This window comes from Idiotropiscis lumnitzeri, chromosome 9, assembly GCF_059441095.1.
Source record: "Idiotropiscis lumnitzeri isolate Australia: NSW breed Sydney's pygmy pipehorse chromosome 9, RoL_Ilum_1.0, whole genome shotgun sequence".
NCBI lineage: Eukaryota > Metazoa > Chordata > Actinopteri > Syngnathiformes > Syngnathidae > Idiotropiscis > Idiotropiscis lumnitzeri.
In genome coordinates, this window is record NC_142399.1 from 19,896,756 (window position 1) to 19,910,681 (window position 13,926).

At 40.6% G+C, this 13,926-nt stretch overlaps 6 non-coding genes across 6 annotated transcripts; all 6 read right to left on the reverse strand.

The window, feature by feature from the left end:
• Window positions 1–2,179: 2,179 nt before the first annotated feature.
• On the reverse strand, window positions 2,180–2,305 carry trnay-gua (transfer RNA tyrosine (anticodon GUA)). The gene is made up of 2 exons: window positions 2,269–2,305; window positions 2,180–2,215 (listed from the first exon to the last, which is right to left on the reverse strand). It is a non-coding gene; the product is annotated as a tRNA-Tyr (tRNA).
• A 2,306-nt stretch (window positions 2,306–4,611) lies between these two features.
• On the reverse strand, window positions 4,612–4,737 carry trnay-gua (transfer RNA tyrosine (anticodon GUA)). The gene is made up of 2 exons: window positions 4,701–4,737; window positions 4,612–4,647 (listed from the first exon to the last, which is right to left on the reverse strand). It is a non-coding gene; the product is annotated as a tRNA-Tyr (tRNA).
• A 645-nt stretch (window positions 4,738–5,382) lies between these two features.
• Window positions 5,383–5,508, reverse strand: trnay-gua (transfer RNA tyrosine (anticodon GUA)). The gene is made up of 2 exons: window positions 5,472–5,508; window positions 5,383–5,418 (listed from the first exon to the last, which is right to left on the reverse strand). It is a non-coding gene; the product is annotated as a tRNA-Tyr (tRNA).
• A 1,409-nt stretch (window positions 5,509–6,917) lies between these two features.
• trnay-gua (transfer RNA tyrosine (anticodon GUA)) lies at window positions 6,918–7,043 on the reverse strand. Its single transcript has 2 exons — window positions 7,007–7,043; window positions 6,918–6,953 (listed from the first exon to the last, which is right to left on the reverse strand). It is a non-coding gene; the product is annotated as a tRNA-Tyr (tRNA).
• A 644-nt stretch (window positions 7,044–7,687) lies between these two features.
• On the reverse strand, window positions 7,688–7,813 carry trnay-gua (transfer RNA tyrosine (anticodon GUA)). The gene is made up of 2 exons: window positions 7,777–7,813; window positions 7,688–7,723 (listed from the first exon to the last, which is right to left on the reverse strand). It is a non-coding gene; the product is annotated as a tRNA-Tyr (tRNA).
• A 2,171-nt stretch (window positions 7,814–9,984) lies between these two features.
• On the reverse strand, window positions 9,985–10,110 carry trnay-gua (transfer RNA tyrosine (anticodon GUA)). The gene is made up of 2 exons: window positions 10,074–10,110; window positions 9,985–10,020 (listed from the first exon to the last, which is right to left on the reverse strand). It is a non-coding gene; the product is annotated as a tRNA-Tyr (tRNA).
• Between the last annotated feature and the right edge of the window lie 3,816 nt (window positions 10,111–13,926).

The following is a 13,926-nucleotide window of genomic DNA, read 5'->3' on the forward strand; positions in this document are numbered from 1 at the left end:
GATGCTCCACTCATCTGCATTGTTGGGAGTGCCTACCTGTGGTGTTAGGATGGCCGACGAGTGGATTTTGATGAAGTAGCAACAGATTTTTATTTCATTTTTTCAAAATTGATTAAGATTTAAAATCCAGTAAAATGTCCTTAGAGCTGCATTTTAAATAGTTACCTCAAAATTTTGGTGTGGAACCACAACAGTTTTCCACTTAGAAAACTGAGTTACCAGATTTGTGCTATTGGGACAGACATCCGATATCGATTGGATTTTACAACAGTTAGTATTCAGTAATTGTGGCATGTTCTCCATATATTTAGATGCTCTCCCAATTGGGAGCGCCAGCCTTGGCTCTGGGAGGATGAATTTGCATCAGATCTTTAGTTACAATTTTTCATTGATTTGAAATTCTGGGCAACATCCTTTGAGCCGGATGAAAACCAGGGAGCAAAGGACTTGTCCTCGGAATTACTTTAGTCCTCCGCTTTACCAACAGAGCGATCGAAGTATTGCTGGAACTCACTCTGGTTTGGGGAGTCCCTACTCATGACGTTGGGAGAAACCAGATATAAATTGACTTGAGTAGATTCAGACAAATTCGCCAAAGATTTTTATTTACAGTTTTGGATTAAAATTGGGAACCCTGCAATAGTTCCTTCTAGCCGGATTTGAACCCGGAACCTAAGGATTTCCAATTCAAACTTCCATTGCGCTCCGCTGAAAGAATGTCAGTTTGTACACTCTACAGTCCTCCGCTCTACCAACTGAGCTACCGAAGGGATGCTCCACTCATCTGCATTGTTGGGAGTGCCTACCTGTGGTGTTAGGATGGCCGACTAGTGGATTTTTATGAAGTAGCAACAGATTTTTATTTCATTTTTTCAAAATTGATTAAGATTTAAAATCCAGTAAAATGTCCTTAGAGCTGCATTTTAAATAGCTACCTCAATATTTTGGAGTGGAACCACAACAGTTTTCCACTTTGCCAACTGAGTTACCAGATTTGTGCTATTGGGACACACAACTGATATAGACTGGGATTTACAACAGTTAGTATTCAGTAATTGTGGCATGTTCTTCATATATTTAGATGCTCTCCCAATTGGGAGCGCCAGCCTTGGCTCTGGGAGGATGAATTTGCATCTGATCTTTAGTTACAATATTTGATTGATTTGAAATTCGGGGCAACATCCTTTGAGCCGAATGAAAATCAGAGAACAAAGGACTTGTCCTCGGAATTACTTTAGTCCTCCGCTTTACCAACAGAGCTATCAAAGTATTGCTGGAACTCACTCTGGTTTGGGGAGTCCCTACTCATGACGTTGGGAGATACCAGATATAAATTGACTTGAGTAGATTCAGACAAATTCGCCATAGATTTTTATTTACAGTTTTGGATTAAAATCGGGAACCCTGCAATAGTTCCTTCTAGCCGGATTTTAACCCGGAACCTAAGGATTTCCAATTCAAACATCCATCGTGTTCCGCCGAAAGGAAGTCAGTTTTCACACTCTACAGTCCTCCGCTCTACCAACTGCGCTATCGCAGGGATGCTCCTCTAGTCTGCATTATTGGGAGTGCTTACCTGTGGTGTTAGGATGGCCGACTAGTGGATTTTGATGAAGTAGCAACAGATTTTTATTTCATTTTTTCAATCTTGATTAAGATTTAAAATTCAGTAAAATGTCCTTTGAGCTGCATTTGAAATAGCTACTTCAAAATTTTGGTGTGGAACCACAAGAGTTTTCCACTTTGCCAACTGACTTACCAGATTTGTGCTATTGGGACAGACAACCGATATAGATTGGATTTTACAACAGGTAGTATTCAGTAATTGTGGCATGTTCCTTATATATTTAGATGCTCTCCCAATTGGGAGGGCCAGCCTTGGCTCTGGGAGGATGAATTTCCTTCAGATCTTTAGTTACAATTTTTGATTGATTTAAAATTCGGGGCAACATCCTTTGAGCCGGATGAAAACCAGGGAGCAAAGGACTTGTGCTCGGAATCACTTAAGACCTCCGCTTTACCAACAGAGCTATCAAAGTATTGCTGGACCTCACTCTGGTTTTGGGATCACCTACTCATGACGTTGGGATTGACCAGACTAGACTTGTGTAGATTCATACAAATTCACCAAAGATTTTTATTTACAGTTTTGAATTAAAATTGGAAAGCCGGTAATAGTTCCTTCGAGCCGGATTTGAACCAGCGATCTAAGGATTTCCAATTAGAACTTCCATCGCGTTCCGCCGAAAGGATGTCAGTTTTCAAACTCTACAGTCCTCCGCTCTACCAACTGAGCTATCGAAGGGATGCTCCTCTTGTCTGCATTATTGGGAGTGCCTACCTGTGGTGTTAGGACGGCTGAAAAGTGGATTTTGATGATGTAGCAACAGATTTTTTTTTAAATTTTTCAAGATTGATTAAAATTTGAAATCCAGGAAAATGTCCTTTGAGCTGCAATTTAAATAGCTCCCTCAAAATTTTGGTGTGGAACCACAACAGTTTTCCACTTTGCCAACTGAGTTACCAGATTTGTGCTATTGGGACAGACATCCGATATAGATTGGATTTTACAACAGGTAGTATTCAGTAATTGTGGCATGTTCTTCATATATTTAGATGCTCTCCCAATTGGGAGCGCCAGCCTTGGCTCTGGGAGAATGAATTTGCATCAGATCTTTAGTTACAATTTTTGATTGATTTGAAATTCGGGGCAACATCCTTTGAGCCGGATTAAAACCAGGGAGCAAAGTACTTGTGCTCGGAATCACTTAAGACCTCCGCTTTACCAACAGAGCAATCGAAGTATTGCTGGAACTCACTCTGGTTTTGGGAGTCCCTACTCATGACGTTGGGAGATACCAGATATAAATTGACTTGAGTAGATTCAGACAAATTCGCCAAAGATTTTTATTTACAGTTTTGGATTAAAATTGGGAACCCTGCAAAAGTTCCTTCGACCCGGATTAGAACCAGCAACCTAAGGATTTCCAATTCAATCATCCATCGTCTTCCGCCGAAAGGATGTGAGTTTTCACACTCTACAGTCCTCCGCTCTACCAACTGAGCTATCGAAGGGATGCTCCACTCGTCTGCCAGGATGGCCGAGTGGTCTAAGGCGCTGCGTTCAGGACCCAGTCTCCCCAGGAGGCCTGGGTTCGAATCTCGAATTTCCCCATTGTGGGACTAATAAAGGGCAAATTATTATTATTATTATTATTATTGGGAGTGCTTATCTGTGGTGTTAGAATGGCCGACTAGTGCATTTTGATGAAGTAGCAACAGATTTTTCTTTATATTTTTCAAGATTGATTAAAATTTGAAATCCAGGAAAATGTCCATTGAGCTGCAATTTAAATAGCTACCTCAAAATTTTGGTGTGGAACCACAACAGTTTTCCACTTAGAGAACTGAGTTACCAGATTTGTGCTATTGGGACAGACATCCGATATAGATTGGATTTTACAACAGTTAGTATTCAGTAATTGTGGCATGTTCTTCAAATATTTAGATGCTCTCCCAATTGGGAGCGCCAGCCTTGGCTCTGGGAGGATGAATTTGCATCAGATCTTTAGTTACAATTTTTGATTGATTTGAAATTCGGGGCAACATCCTTTGAGCCGGATTAAAACCAGGGAGCAAAGTACTTGTGCTCGGAAATTACTTAAATCCTCCGCTTTACCAACAGAGCTATCGAAGTATTGCTGGAACTCACTCAGGTTTGGGGAGTCCCTACTCATGACGTTGGGAGAAACCAGATATAAATTGACTTGAGTAGATTCAGACAAATTCACCAAAGATTTTACTTTACAGTTTTGAAGTAAAATTGGAAACCCTGCAATAGTTCCTTTTAGCCGGATTTGAACCAGCGACCTAAGGACTTCCGATTAGAACTTCCATCACGCTCCGCTGAAAGAATGTCAGTTTGCACACTCTACAGTCCTCCGCTCTACCAACTGAGCTACCGAAGGGATGGTCCACTCATCTGCATTGTTGGAAGTGCCTACCTGTGGTGTTAGGATGGCCGACTAGTGGATTTTTATGAAGTAGCAACAGATTTTTATTTCATTTTTTCAAAATTGATTCAGATTTAAAATCCAGTAAAATGTCCTTAGAGCTGCATTTTAAATAGCTACCTCAATATTTTGGAGTGGAACCACAACAGTTTTCCACTTTGCCAACTGACTTACCAGATTTGTGCTATTGGGACAGACAACCGATATAGATTGGATTTTACAACAGTTAGTATTCAGTAATTGTGGCATGTTCCTTATCTATTTAGATGCTCTCCCAATTGGGAGGGCCAGCCTTGGCTCTGGGAGGATGAATTTGCTTCAGATCTTTAGTTACAATTTTTGATTGATTTGAAATTCGGGGCAACATCCTTTGAGCCGAATGAAAATCAGGGAGCAAAGGACTTGTCCTCGGAATTACTTTAGTCCTCCGCTTTACCAACAGAGCTATCAAAGTATTGCTGGAACTCACTCTGGTTTGGGGAGTCCCTACTCATGACGTTGGGAGAAACCAGATATAATTGACTTGAGTAGATTCAGACAAATTCGCCAAAGATTGTTATTTACAGTTTTGGATTAAAATCGGAAATCCTGCAATAGTTCCTTCGAGCCGGATTTGAACCAGCGACCTAAGGATTTCCGATTAGTACTTCCATTGCGCTCAGCTGAAAGAATGTGAGTTTGCACACTCTACAGTCCTCCGCTCTACCAACTGAGCTACCGAAGGGATGCTCCACTTGTCTGCATTGTTGGGAGTGCCTACCTGTGGTGTTAGGATGGCCGACTAGTGGATTTTGATGAAGTAGCAACAGATTTTTATTTAATTTTTTTTTATCTTGATTAAGATTTAAAATCCAGTAAAATGTCATTTGATCTGCATTTGAAATAGCTACTTCAAAATTTTGGTGTGGAACCACAACAGTTTTCCACTTTGCCAACTGAGTTACCAGATTTGTGCTATTGGGACAGACAACCGATATAGATTGGATTTTACAACAGGTAGTATTCAGTAATTGTGGCATGTTCCTTATCTATTTAGATGCTCTCCCAATTGGGAGGGCCAGCCTTGGCTCTGGGAGGATGAATTTGCTTCAGATCTTTAGTTACAATTTTTGATTGATTTGAAATTCGGGGCAACATCCTTTGAGCCGAATGAAAATCAGGGAGCAAAGGACTTGTCCTCGGAATTACTTTAGTCCTCCGCTTTACCAACAGAGCTATCAAAGTATTGCTGGAACTCACTCTGGTTTGGGGAGTCCCTACTCATGACGTTGGGAGAAGCCAGATCTAAATTGACTTGAGTAGATTCAGACAAATTCGCCAAAGATTTTTATTTACAGTTTTGGATTAAAATTGGAAACCCTGCAATAGTTCCTTCGAGCCGGATTTGAACCAGCGACCTAAGGAATTCTGATTAGAACTTCCATCGCATTCAGCTGAATGAATGTAAGTTTGTACACTCTACAGTCCTCCGCTCTACCAACTGAGCTACCGAAGGGATGCTCCACTGGTCTGCATTATTGGGAGTGCTTACCTGTGGTGTTAGAATGGCCGACTAGTGGATTTTGATGAAGTAGCAACATATTTTTCTTTAAATTTTTCAAGATTCATTAAAATTTGAAATCCAGGAAAATGTCCATTGAGCTGCAATTTAAATAGCTACCTCAAAATTATGGGGTGGAACCACAACAGTTTTCCACTTAGAAAACTGAGTTACCAGATTTGTGCTATTGGGACAGACATCCGATATAGATTGGATTTTACAACAGTTAGTATTCAGTAATTGTGGCATGTTCTTCATATATTTAGATGCTCTCCCAATTGGGAGCGCCAGCCTTGGCTCTGGGAGGATGAATTTGCATCAGATCTTTAGTTACAATTTTTGATTGATTTGAAATTCGGGGCAACATCCTTTGAGCCGGATTAAAACCAGGGAGCAAAGTACTTGTGCTCGGAATTACTTAAATCCTCCGCTTTACCAACAGAGCAATCGAAGTATTGCTGGAACTCACTCTGGTTTTGGGAGTCCCTACTCATGACGTTGGGAGATACCAGATATAAATTGACTTGAGTAGATTCAGACAAATTCGCCAAAGATTTTTATTTACAGTTTTGGATTAAAATTGGGAACCCTGCAATAGTTCCTTCTAGCCGGATTTGTACCCGGAACCTAAGGATTTCCAATTCAAACATCCATCGTGTTCCGCCGAAAGGATGTCAGTTTTCACACTCTACAGTTCTCCGCTCTACCAACTGCGCTATCGCAGGGATGCTCCACTAGTCTGCATTATTGGGAGTGCTTTCCTGTGGTGTTAGGATGGCCGACTAGTGGATTTTGATGAAGTAGCAACAGATTTTTATTTCATTTTTTCAATCTTGATTAAGATTTGAAATTCAGTAAAATGTCCTTTGAGCTGCATTTGAAATAGCTACTTCAAAATTTTGGTGACGAACCACAAGAGTTTTCCACTTTGCCAACTGACTTACCAGATTTGTGCTATTGGGACAGACAACCGATATAGATTGGATTTTACAACAGGTAGTATTCAGTAATTGTGGCATGTTCCTTATATATTTAGATGCTCTCCCAATTGGGAGGGCCAGCCTTGGGTCTGGGAGGATGAATTTCCTTCAGATATTTAGTTACAATTTTTGATTGATTTAAAATTCGGGGCAACATCCTTTGAGCCGGATGAAAACCAGGGAGCAAAGGACTTGTGCTCGGAATCACTTAAGACCTCCGCTTTACCAACAGAGCTGTCAAAGTATTGCTGGACCACACTCTGGTTTTGGGATCACCTACTCATGACGTTGGGATAGACCAGACTAGACTTGTGTAGATTCATACAAATTCACCAGAGATTTTTATTTACAGTTTTGAATTAAAATTGGAAAGCCGGGAATAGTTCCTTCGAGCCGGATTTGAACCAGCGACCTAAGGATTTCCAATTAGAAGTTCCATCGCGTTCCGCCGAAAGGATGTCAGTCGTCAAACTCTACAGTCCTCCGCTCTACCAACTGAGCTATCGAAGGGATGCTCCTCTTGTCTGCATTATTGGGAGTGCCTACCTGTGGTGTTAGGACGGCTGAAAAGTGGATTTTGATGATGTAGCAACAGATTTTTTTTTTAATTTTTCAAGATTGATTAAAATTTGAAATCCAGGAAAATGTCCTTTGAGCTGCAATTTAAATAGCTACCTCAAAATTTTGGTGTGGAACCACAACAGTTTTCCACTTTGCCAACTGAGTTACCAGATTTGTGCTATTGGGACAGACATCCGATCTAGATTGGATTTTACAACAGGTAGTATTCAGTAATTGTAGGATGTTCTTCATATATTTAGATGCTCTCCCAATTGGGAGCGCCAGCCTTGGCTCTGGGAGGATGAAAGGGATTTCTAATTCTAGTTACAATATTTGATTGATTTGAAATTCGGGGCAACATCCTTTGAGCCGAATGAAAATCAGGGAGCAAAGGACTTGTCCTCGGAATTACTTTAGTCCTCCGCTTTACCAACAGAGCTATCAAAGTATTGCTGGAACTCACTCTGGTTTGGGGAGTCCCTACTCAGGACGTTGGGAGAAACCAGATATAAATTGACTTGAGTAGATTCAGACAAATTCGCCAAAGATTTTTATTTACAGTTTTGGATTAAAATTGGAAACCCTGCAATAGTTCCTTCGAGCCGGATTTGAACCAGCGACCTAAGGATTTCCGATTAGAACTTCTATCGCGTTCAGCTGAATGAATGTAAGTTTGCACACTCTACAGTCCTCCGCTCTACCAACTGAGCTACCGAAGGGATGCTCCACTCATCTGCATTGTTGGGAGTGCCTACCTGTGGTGTTAGGATGGCCGACTAGTGGATTTTGATGAAGTAGCAACAGATTTTTATTTCATTTTTTCAAAATTGATTAAGATTTAAAATCCAGTGAAATGTCCTTAGAGCTGCATTTAAAAATAGTTACCTCAATATTTTGGAGTGGAACCACAACAGTTTTCCACTTTACCAACTGAGTTACCAGATTTGTGCTATTGGGACAGACAACTGATATAGACTGGAATTTACAACAGGTAGTATTAAGTAATTGATGCATCTTCCTTATATATTTAGATAATCACCCAATTGGGATCGCCAGCCTTGGCTCTGGGAGGATGAATTTGCATCAGATCTTTAGTTCCAATATTTGATCCATTTGAAATTCGGGGCAACATCCTTTGAGCCGGATGAAAACCAGGGAGCAAAGTACTTGTGCTCTGAATTACTTAAATCCTCCGCTTTACCAACAGAGTTATCGAAGTATTGCTGGAACTCACTCTGGTTTTGGGAGTCCCTACTCATGACGTTGGGACATACAAGATATAAATTGACTTGAGTAGATTCAGACAAATTCGCCAAAGATTTTTATTTACAGTTTTGGATTAAAATTGGAAAACCTGCAATAGTTCCTTTGAGCTGGATTTGAACCAGGAAGCCCAATTCAATCATCCATCGTGTTCCGCCGAAAGGACGTCAGTTTTCACACTCAACAGTCCTCCGCTCTACCAACTGAGCTATCGAAGGGATGCTCCACGGGTCTGCATTATTGGGATTGCTTACCTGTGGTGTTAGAATGGCTGACTAGTGGATTTTGATGAAGTAGCAACAGATTTTTCTTTAAATTTTTCAAGATTGATTAAAATTTGAAATCCAGGAAAATGTCCATTGAGCTGCAATTTAAATAGCTACCTCAAAATTTTGGTGTGGAACCACAACAGTTTTCCACTTAGAAAACTGAGTTACCAGATTTGTGCTATTGGGACAGACATCCGATATCGATTGGATTTTACAACAGTTAGTATTCAGTAATTGTGGCATGTTCTTCATATATTTAGATGCTCTCCCAATTGGGAGCGCCAGCCTTGGCTCTGGGAGGATGAATTTGCATCAGATCTTTAGTTACAATTTTTCATTGATTTGAAATTCTGGGCAACATCCTTTGAGCCGGATGAAAACCAGGGAGCAAAGGACTTGTCCTCGGAATTACTTTAGTCCTCCGCTTTACCAACAGAGCGATCGAAGTATTGCTGGAACTCACTCTGGTTTGGGGAGTCCCTACTCATGACGTTGGGAGAAACCAGATATAAATTGACTTGAGTAGATTCAGACAAATTCACCAAAGATTTTAATTTACAGTTTTGAAGTAAAATTGGAAACCCTGCAATAGTTCCTTTGAGCTGGATTTGAACCAGCGACCTAAAGATTTCAGATTAGAATTTCCATCGCGCTCCGCTGAAAGAATGTCAGATTGCACACTCTACAGTCCTCCGCTCGACCAACTGAGCTACCGAAGGGATGCTCCACTCATCTGCATTGTTGGGAGTGCCTACCTGTGGTGTTAGGATGGCCGACTAGTGGATTTTTATGAAGTAGCAACAGATTTTTATTTCATTTTTTCAAAATTGATTAAGATTTAAAATCCAGTAAAATGTCCTTAGAGCTGCATTTTAAATAGCTACCTCAATATTTTGGAGTGGAACCACAACAGTTTTCCACTTTGCCAACTGAGTTACCAGATTTGTGCTATTGGGACACACAACTGATATAGACTGGAATTTACAACAGGTAGTATTCAGTAATTGTGGCATGTTCTTCATATATTTAGATGCTCTCCCAATTGGGAGCGCCAACCTTGGCTCAGGGAGGATGAATTTGCATCTGATCTTTAGTTACAATATTTGATTGATTTGAAATTCGGGGCAACATCCTTTGAGCCGGATGAAAACCAGGGAGCAAAGGACTTGTGCTCGGAATTACTTTACTCCTCGGCTTTACCAACAGAGCTATCAAAGTATTGTTGGACCTCACTCTGGTTTTGGGATCACCTACTCATGACGTTGGGATAGACTAGACGAGACTTGTGTAGATTCATACAAATTCACCAAAGATTTTTATTTACAGTTTTGAATTAAAATTGGAAAGCCGGGAATAGTTCCTTCGAGCCGGATTTGAACCAGCGACCTAAGGATTTCCAATTAGAAGTTCCATCGCGTTCCGCCGAAAGGATGTCAGTCGTCAAACTCTACAGTCCTCCGCTCTACCAACTGAGCTATCGAAGGGATGCTCCTCTTGTCTGCATTATTGGGAGTGCCTACCTGTGGTGTTAGGACGGCTGAAAAGTGGATTTTGATGATGTAGCAACAGATTTTTTTGAAAATTTTTCAAGATTGATTAAAATTTGAAATCCAGGAAAATGTCCTTTGAGCTGCAATTTAAATAGCTCCCTCAAAATTTTGGTGTGGAACCACAACAGTTTTCCACTTTGCCAACTGAGTTACCAGATTTGTGCTATTGGGACAGACATCCGATATAGATTGGATTTTACAACAGGTAGTATTCAGTAATTGTGGCATGTTCTTCATATATTTAGATGCTCTCCCAATTGGGAGCGCCAGCCTTGGCTCTGGGAGGATGAAAGGGATTTCTAATTCTAGTTACAATATTTGATTGATTTGAAATTCGGGGCAACATCCTTTGAGCCGAATGAAAATCAGGGAACAAAGGACTTGTCCTCGGAATTACTTTAGTCCTCCGCTTTACCAACAGAGCTATCAAAGTATTGCTGGAACTCACTCTGGTTTGGGGAGTCCCTACTCATGACGTTGGGAGAAGCCAGATATAAATTGACTTGAGTAGATTCAGACAAATTCGCCAAAGATTTTTATTTACAGTTTTGGATTAAAATTGGAAACCCTGCAATAGTTCCTTTGAGCCGGATTTGAACCAGCGAACTAAGGAATTCCGATTAGAACTTCCATCGCATTCAGCTGAATGAATGTAAGTTTGTACACTCTACAGTCCTCCGCTCTACCAACTGAGCCACCGAAGGGATGCTCCACTGGTCTGCATTATTGGGAGTGCTTACCTGTGGTGTTAGAATGGCCGACTAGTGGATTTTGATGAAGTAGCAACATATTTTTCTTTAAATTTTTCAAGATTCATTAAAATTTGAAATCCAGGAAAATGTCCATTGAGCTGCAATTTAAATAGCTACCTCAAAATTATGGGGTGGAACCACAACAGTTTTCCACTTAGAAAACTGAGTTACCAGATTTGTGCTATTGGGACAGACATCCGATATAGATTGGATTTTACAACAGTTAGTATTCAGTAATTGTGGCATGTTCTTCATATATTTAGATGCTCTCCCAATTGGGAGCGCCAGCCTTGGCTCTGGGAGGATGAATTTGCATCAGATCTTTAGTTACAATTTTTGATTGATTTGAAATTCGGGGCAACATCCTTTGAGCCGGATTAAAACCAGGGAGCAAAGTACTTGTGCTCGGAATTACTTAAATCCTCCGCTTTACCAACAGAGCAATCGAAGTATTGCTGGAACTCACTCTGGTTTTGGGAGTCCCTACTCATGACGTTGGGAGATACCAGATATAAATTGACTTGAGTAGATTCAGACAAATTCGCCAAAGATTTTTATTTACAGTTTTGGATTAAAATTGGGAACCCTGCAATAGTTCCTTCTAGCCGGATGTGAACCCGGAACCTAAGGATTTCCAATTCAAGCTTCCATTGCGCTCCGCTGAAAGAATGTCAGTTTGTACACTCTACAGTCCTCCGCTCTACCAACTGAGCTACCGAAGGGATGCTCCACTCATCTGCATTGTTGGGAGTGCCTACCTGTGGTGTTAGGATGGCCGACTAGTGGATTTTTATGAAGTAGCAACAGATTTTTATTTCATTTTTTCAAAATTGATTAAGATTTAAAATCCAGTAAAATGTCCTTAGAGCTGCATTTTAAATAGCTACCTCAATATTTTGGAGTGGAACCACAAGAGTTTTCCACTTTGCCAACTGACTTACCAGATTTGTGCTATTGGGACAGACAACCGATATAGATTGGATTTTACAACAGGTAGTATTCAGTAATTGTGGCATGTTCCTTATATATTTAGATGCTCTCCCAATTGGGAGCGCCAACCTTGGCTCAGGGAGGATGAATTTGCATCTGATCTTTAGTTACAATATTTGATTGATTTGAAATTCGGGGCAACATCCTTTGAGCCGGATGAAAACTAGGGAGCAAAGGACTTGTGCTCGGAATCACTTTAGACCTCCGCTTTACCAACAGAGCTATCAAAGTATTGCTGGACCACACTCTGGTTTTGGGATCACCTACTCATGACGTTGGGATAGACCAGACTAGACTTGTGTAGATTCATACAAATTCACCAAAGATTTTTATTTACAGTTTTGAATTAAAATTGGAAAGCCGGGAATAGTTCCTTCGAGCCGGATTTGAACCAGCGACCGATGGATTTCCAATTAGAAGTTCCATCGCGTTCCGCCGAAAGGATGTCAGTCGTCAAACTCTACAGTCCTACGCTCTACCAACTGAGCTATCGAAGGGATGCTCCTCTTGTCTGCATTATTGGGAGTGCCTACCTGTGGTGTTAGGACGGCTGAAAAGTGGATTTTGATGATGTAGCAACAGATTTTTTTTTTAATTTTTTAAGATTGATTAAAATTTGAAATCCAGGAAAATGTCCTTTGAGCTGCAATTTAAATAGCTACCTCAAAATTTTGGTGTGGAACCACAACAGTTTTCCACTTTGCCAACTGAGTTACCAGATTTGTGCTATTGGGACAGACATCCGATATAGATTGGATTTTACAACAGGTAGTATTCAGTAATTGTGGCATGTTCTTCATATATTTAGATGCTCTCCCAATTGGGAGCGCCAGCCTTGGCTCTGGGAGGATGAAAGGGATTTCTAATTCTAGTTACAATATTTGATTGATTTGAAATTCGGGGCAACATCCTTTGAGCCGAATGAAAATCAGGGAACAAAGGACTTGTCCTCGGAATTACTTTAGTCCTCCGCTTTACCAACAGAGCTATCAAAGTATTGCTGGAACTCACTCTGGTTTGGGGAGTCCCTACTCATGACGTTGGGAGAAGCCAGATATAAATTGACTTGAGTAGATTCAGACAAATTCGCCAAAGATTTTTATTTACAGTTTTGGATTAAAATTGGAAACCCTGCAATAGTTCCTTTGAGCCGGATTTGAACCAGCGAACTAAGGAATTCCGATTAGAACTTCCATCGCATTCAGCTGAATGAATGTAATTTTGTACACTCTACAGTCCTCCGCTCTACCAACTGAGCTACCGAAGGGATGCTCCACTGGTCTGCATTATTGGGAGTGCTTACCTGTGGTGTTAGAATGGCCGACTAGTGGATTTTGATGAAGTAGCAACATATTTTTCTTTAAATTTTTCAAGATTTATTAAAATTAGAAATCCAGGAAAATGTCCATTGAGCTGCAATTTAAATAGCTACCTCAAAATTATGGGGTGGAACCACAACAGTTTTCCACTTAGAAAACTGAGTTACCAGATTTGTGCTATTGGGACAGACATCCGATATAGATTGGATTTTACAACAGTTAGTATTCAGTAATTGTGGCATGTTCTTCATATATTTAGATGCTCTCCCAATTGGGAGCGCCAGCCTTGGCTCTGGGAGGATAAACTTGCATCAGATCTTTAGTTACAATTTTTGATTGATTTGAAATTCGGGGCAACATCCTTTGAGCCGGATTAAAACCAGGGAGCAAAGTACTTGTGCTCGGAATTACTTAAATCCTCCGCTTTACCAACAGAGCAATCGAAGTATTGCTGGAACTCACTCTGGTTTTGGGAGTCCCTACTCATGACGTTGGGATATACCAGATATAAATTGACTTGAGTAGATTCAGACAAATTCGCCAAAGATTTTTATTTACAGTTTTGGATTAAAATCGGGAACCCTGCAATAGTTCCTTCTAGCCGGATTTGAACCCGGAACCTAAGGATTTCCAATTCAAACATCCATCGTGTTCCGCCGAAAGGAAGTCAGTTTTAACACTCTACAGTC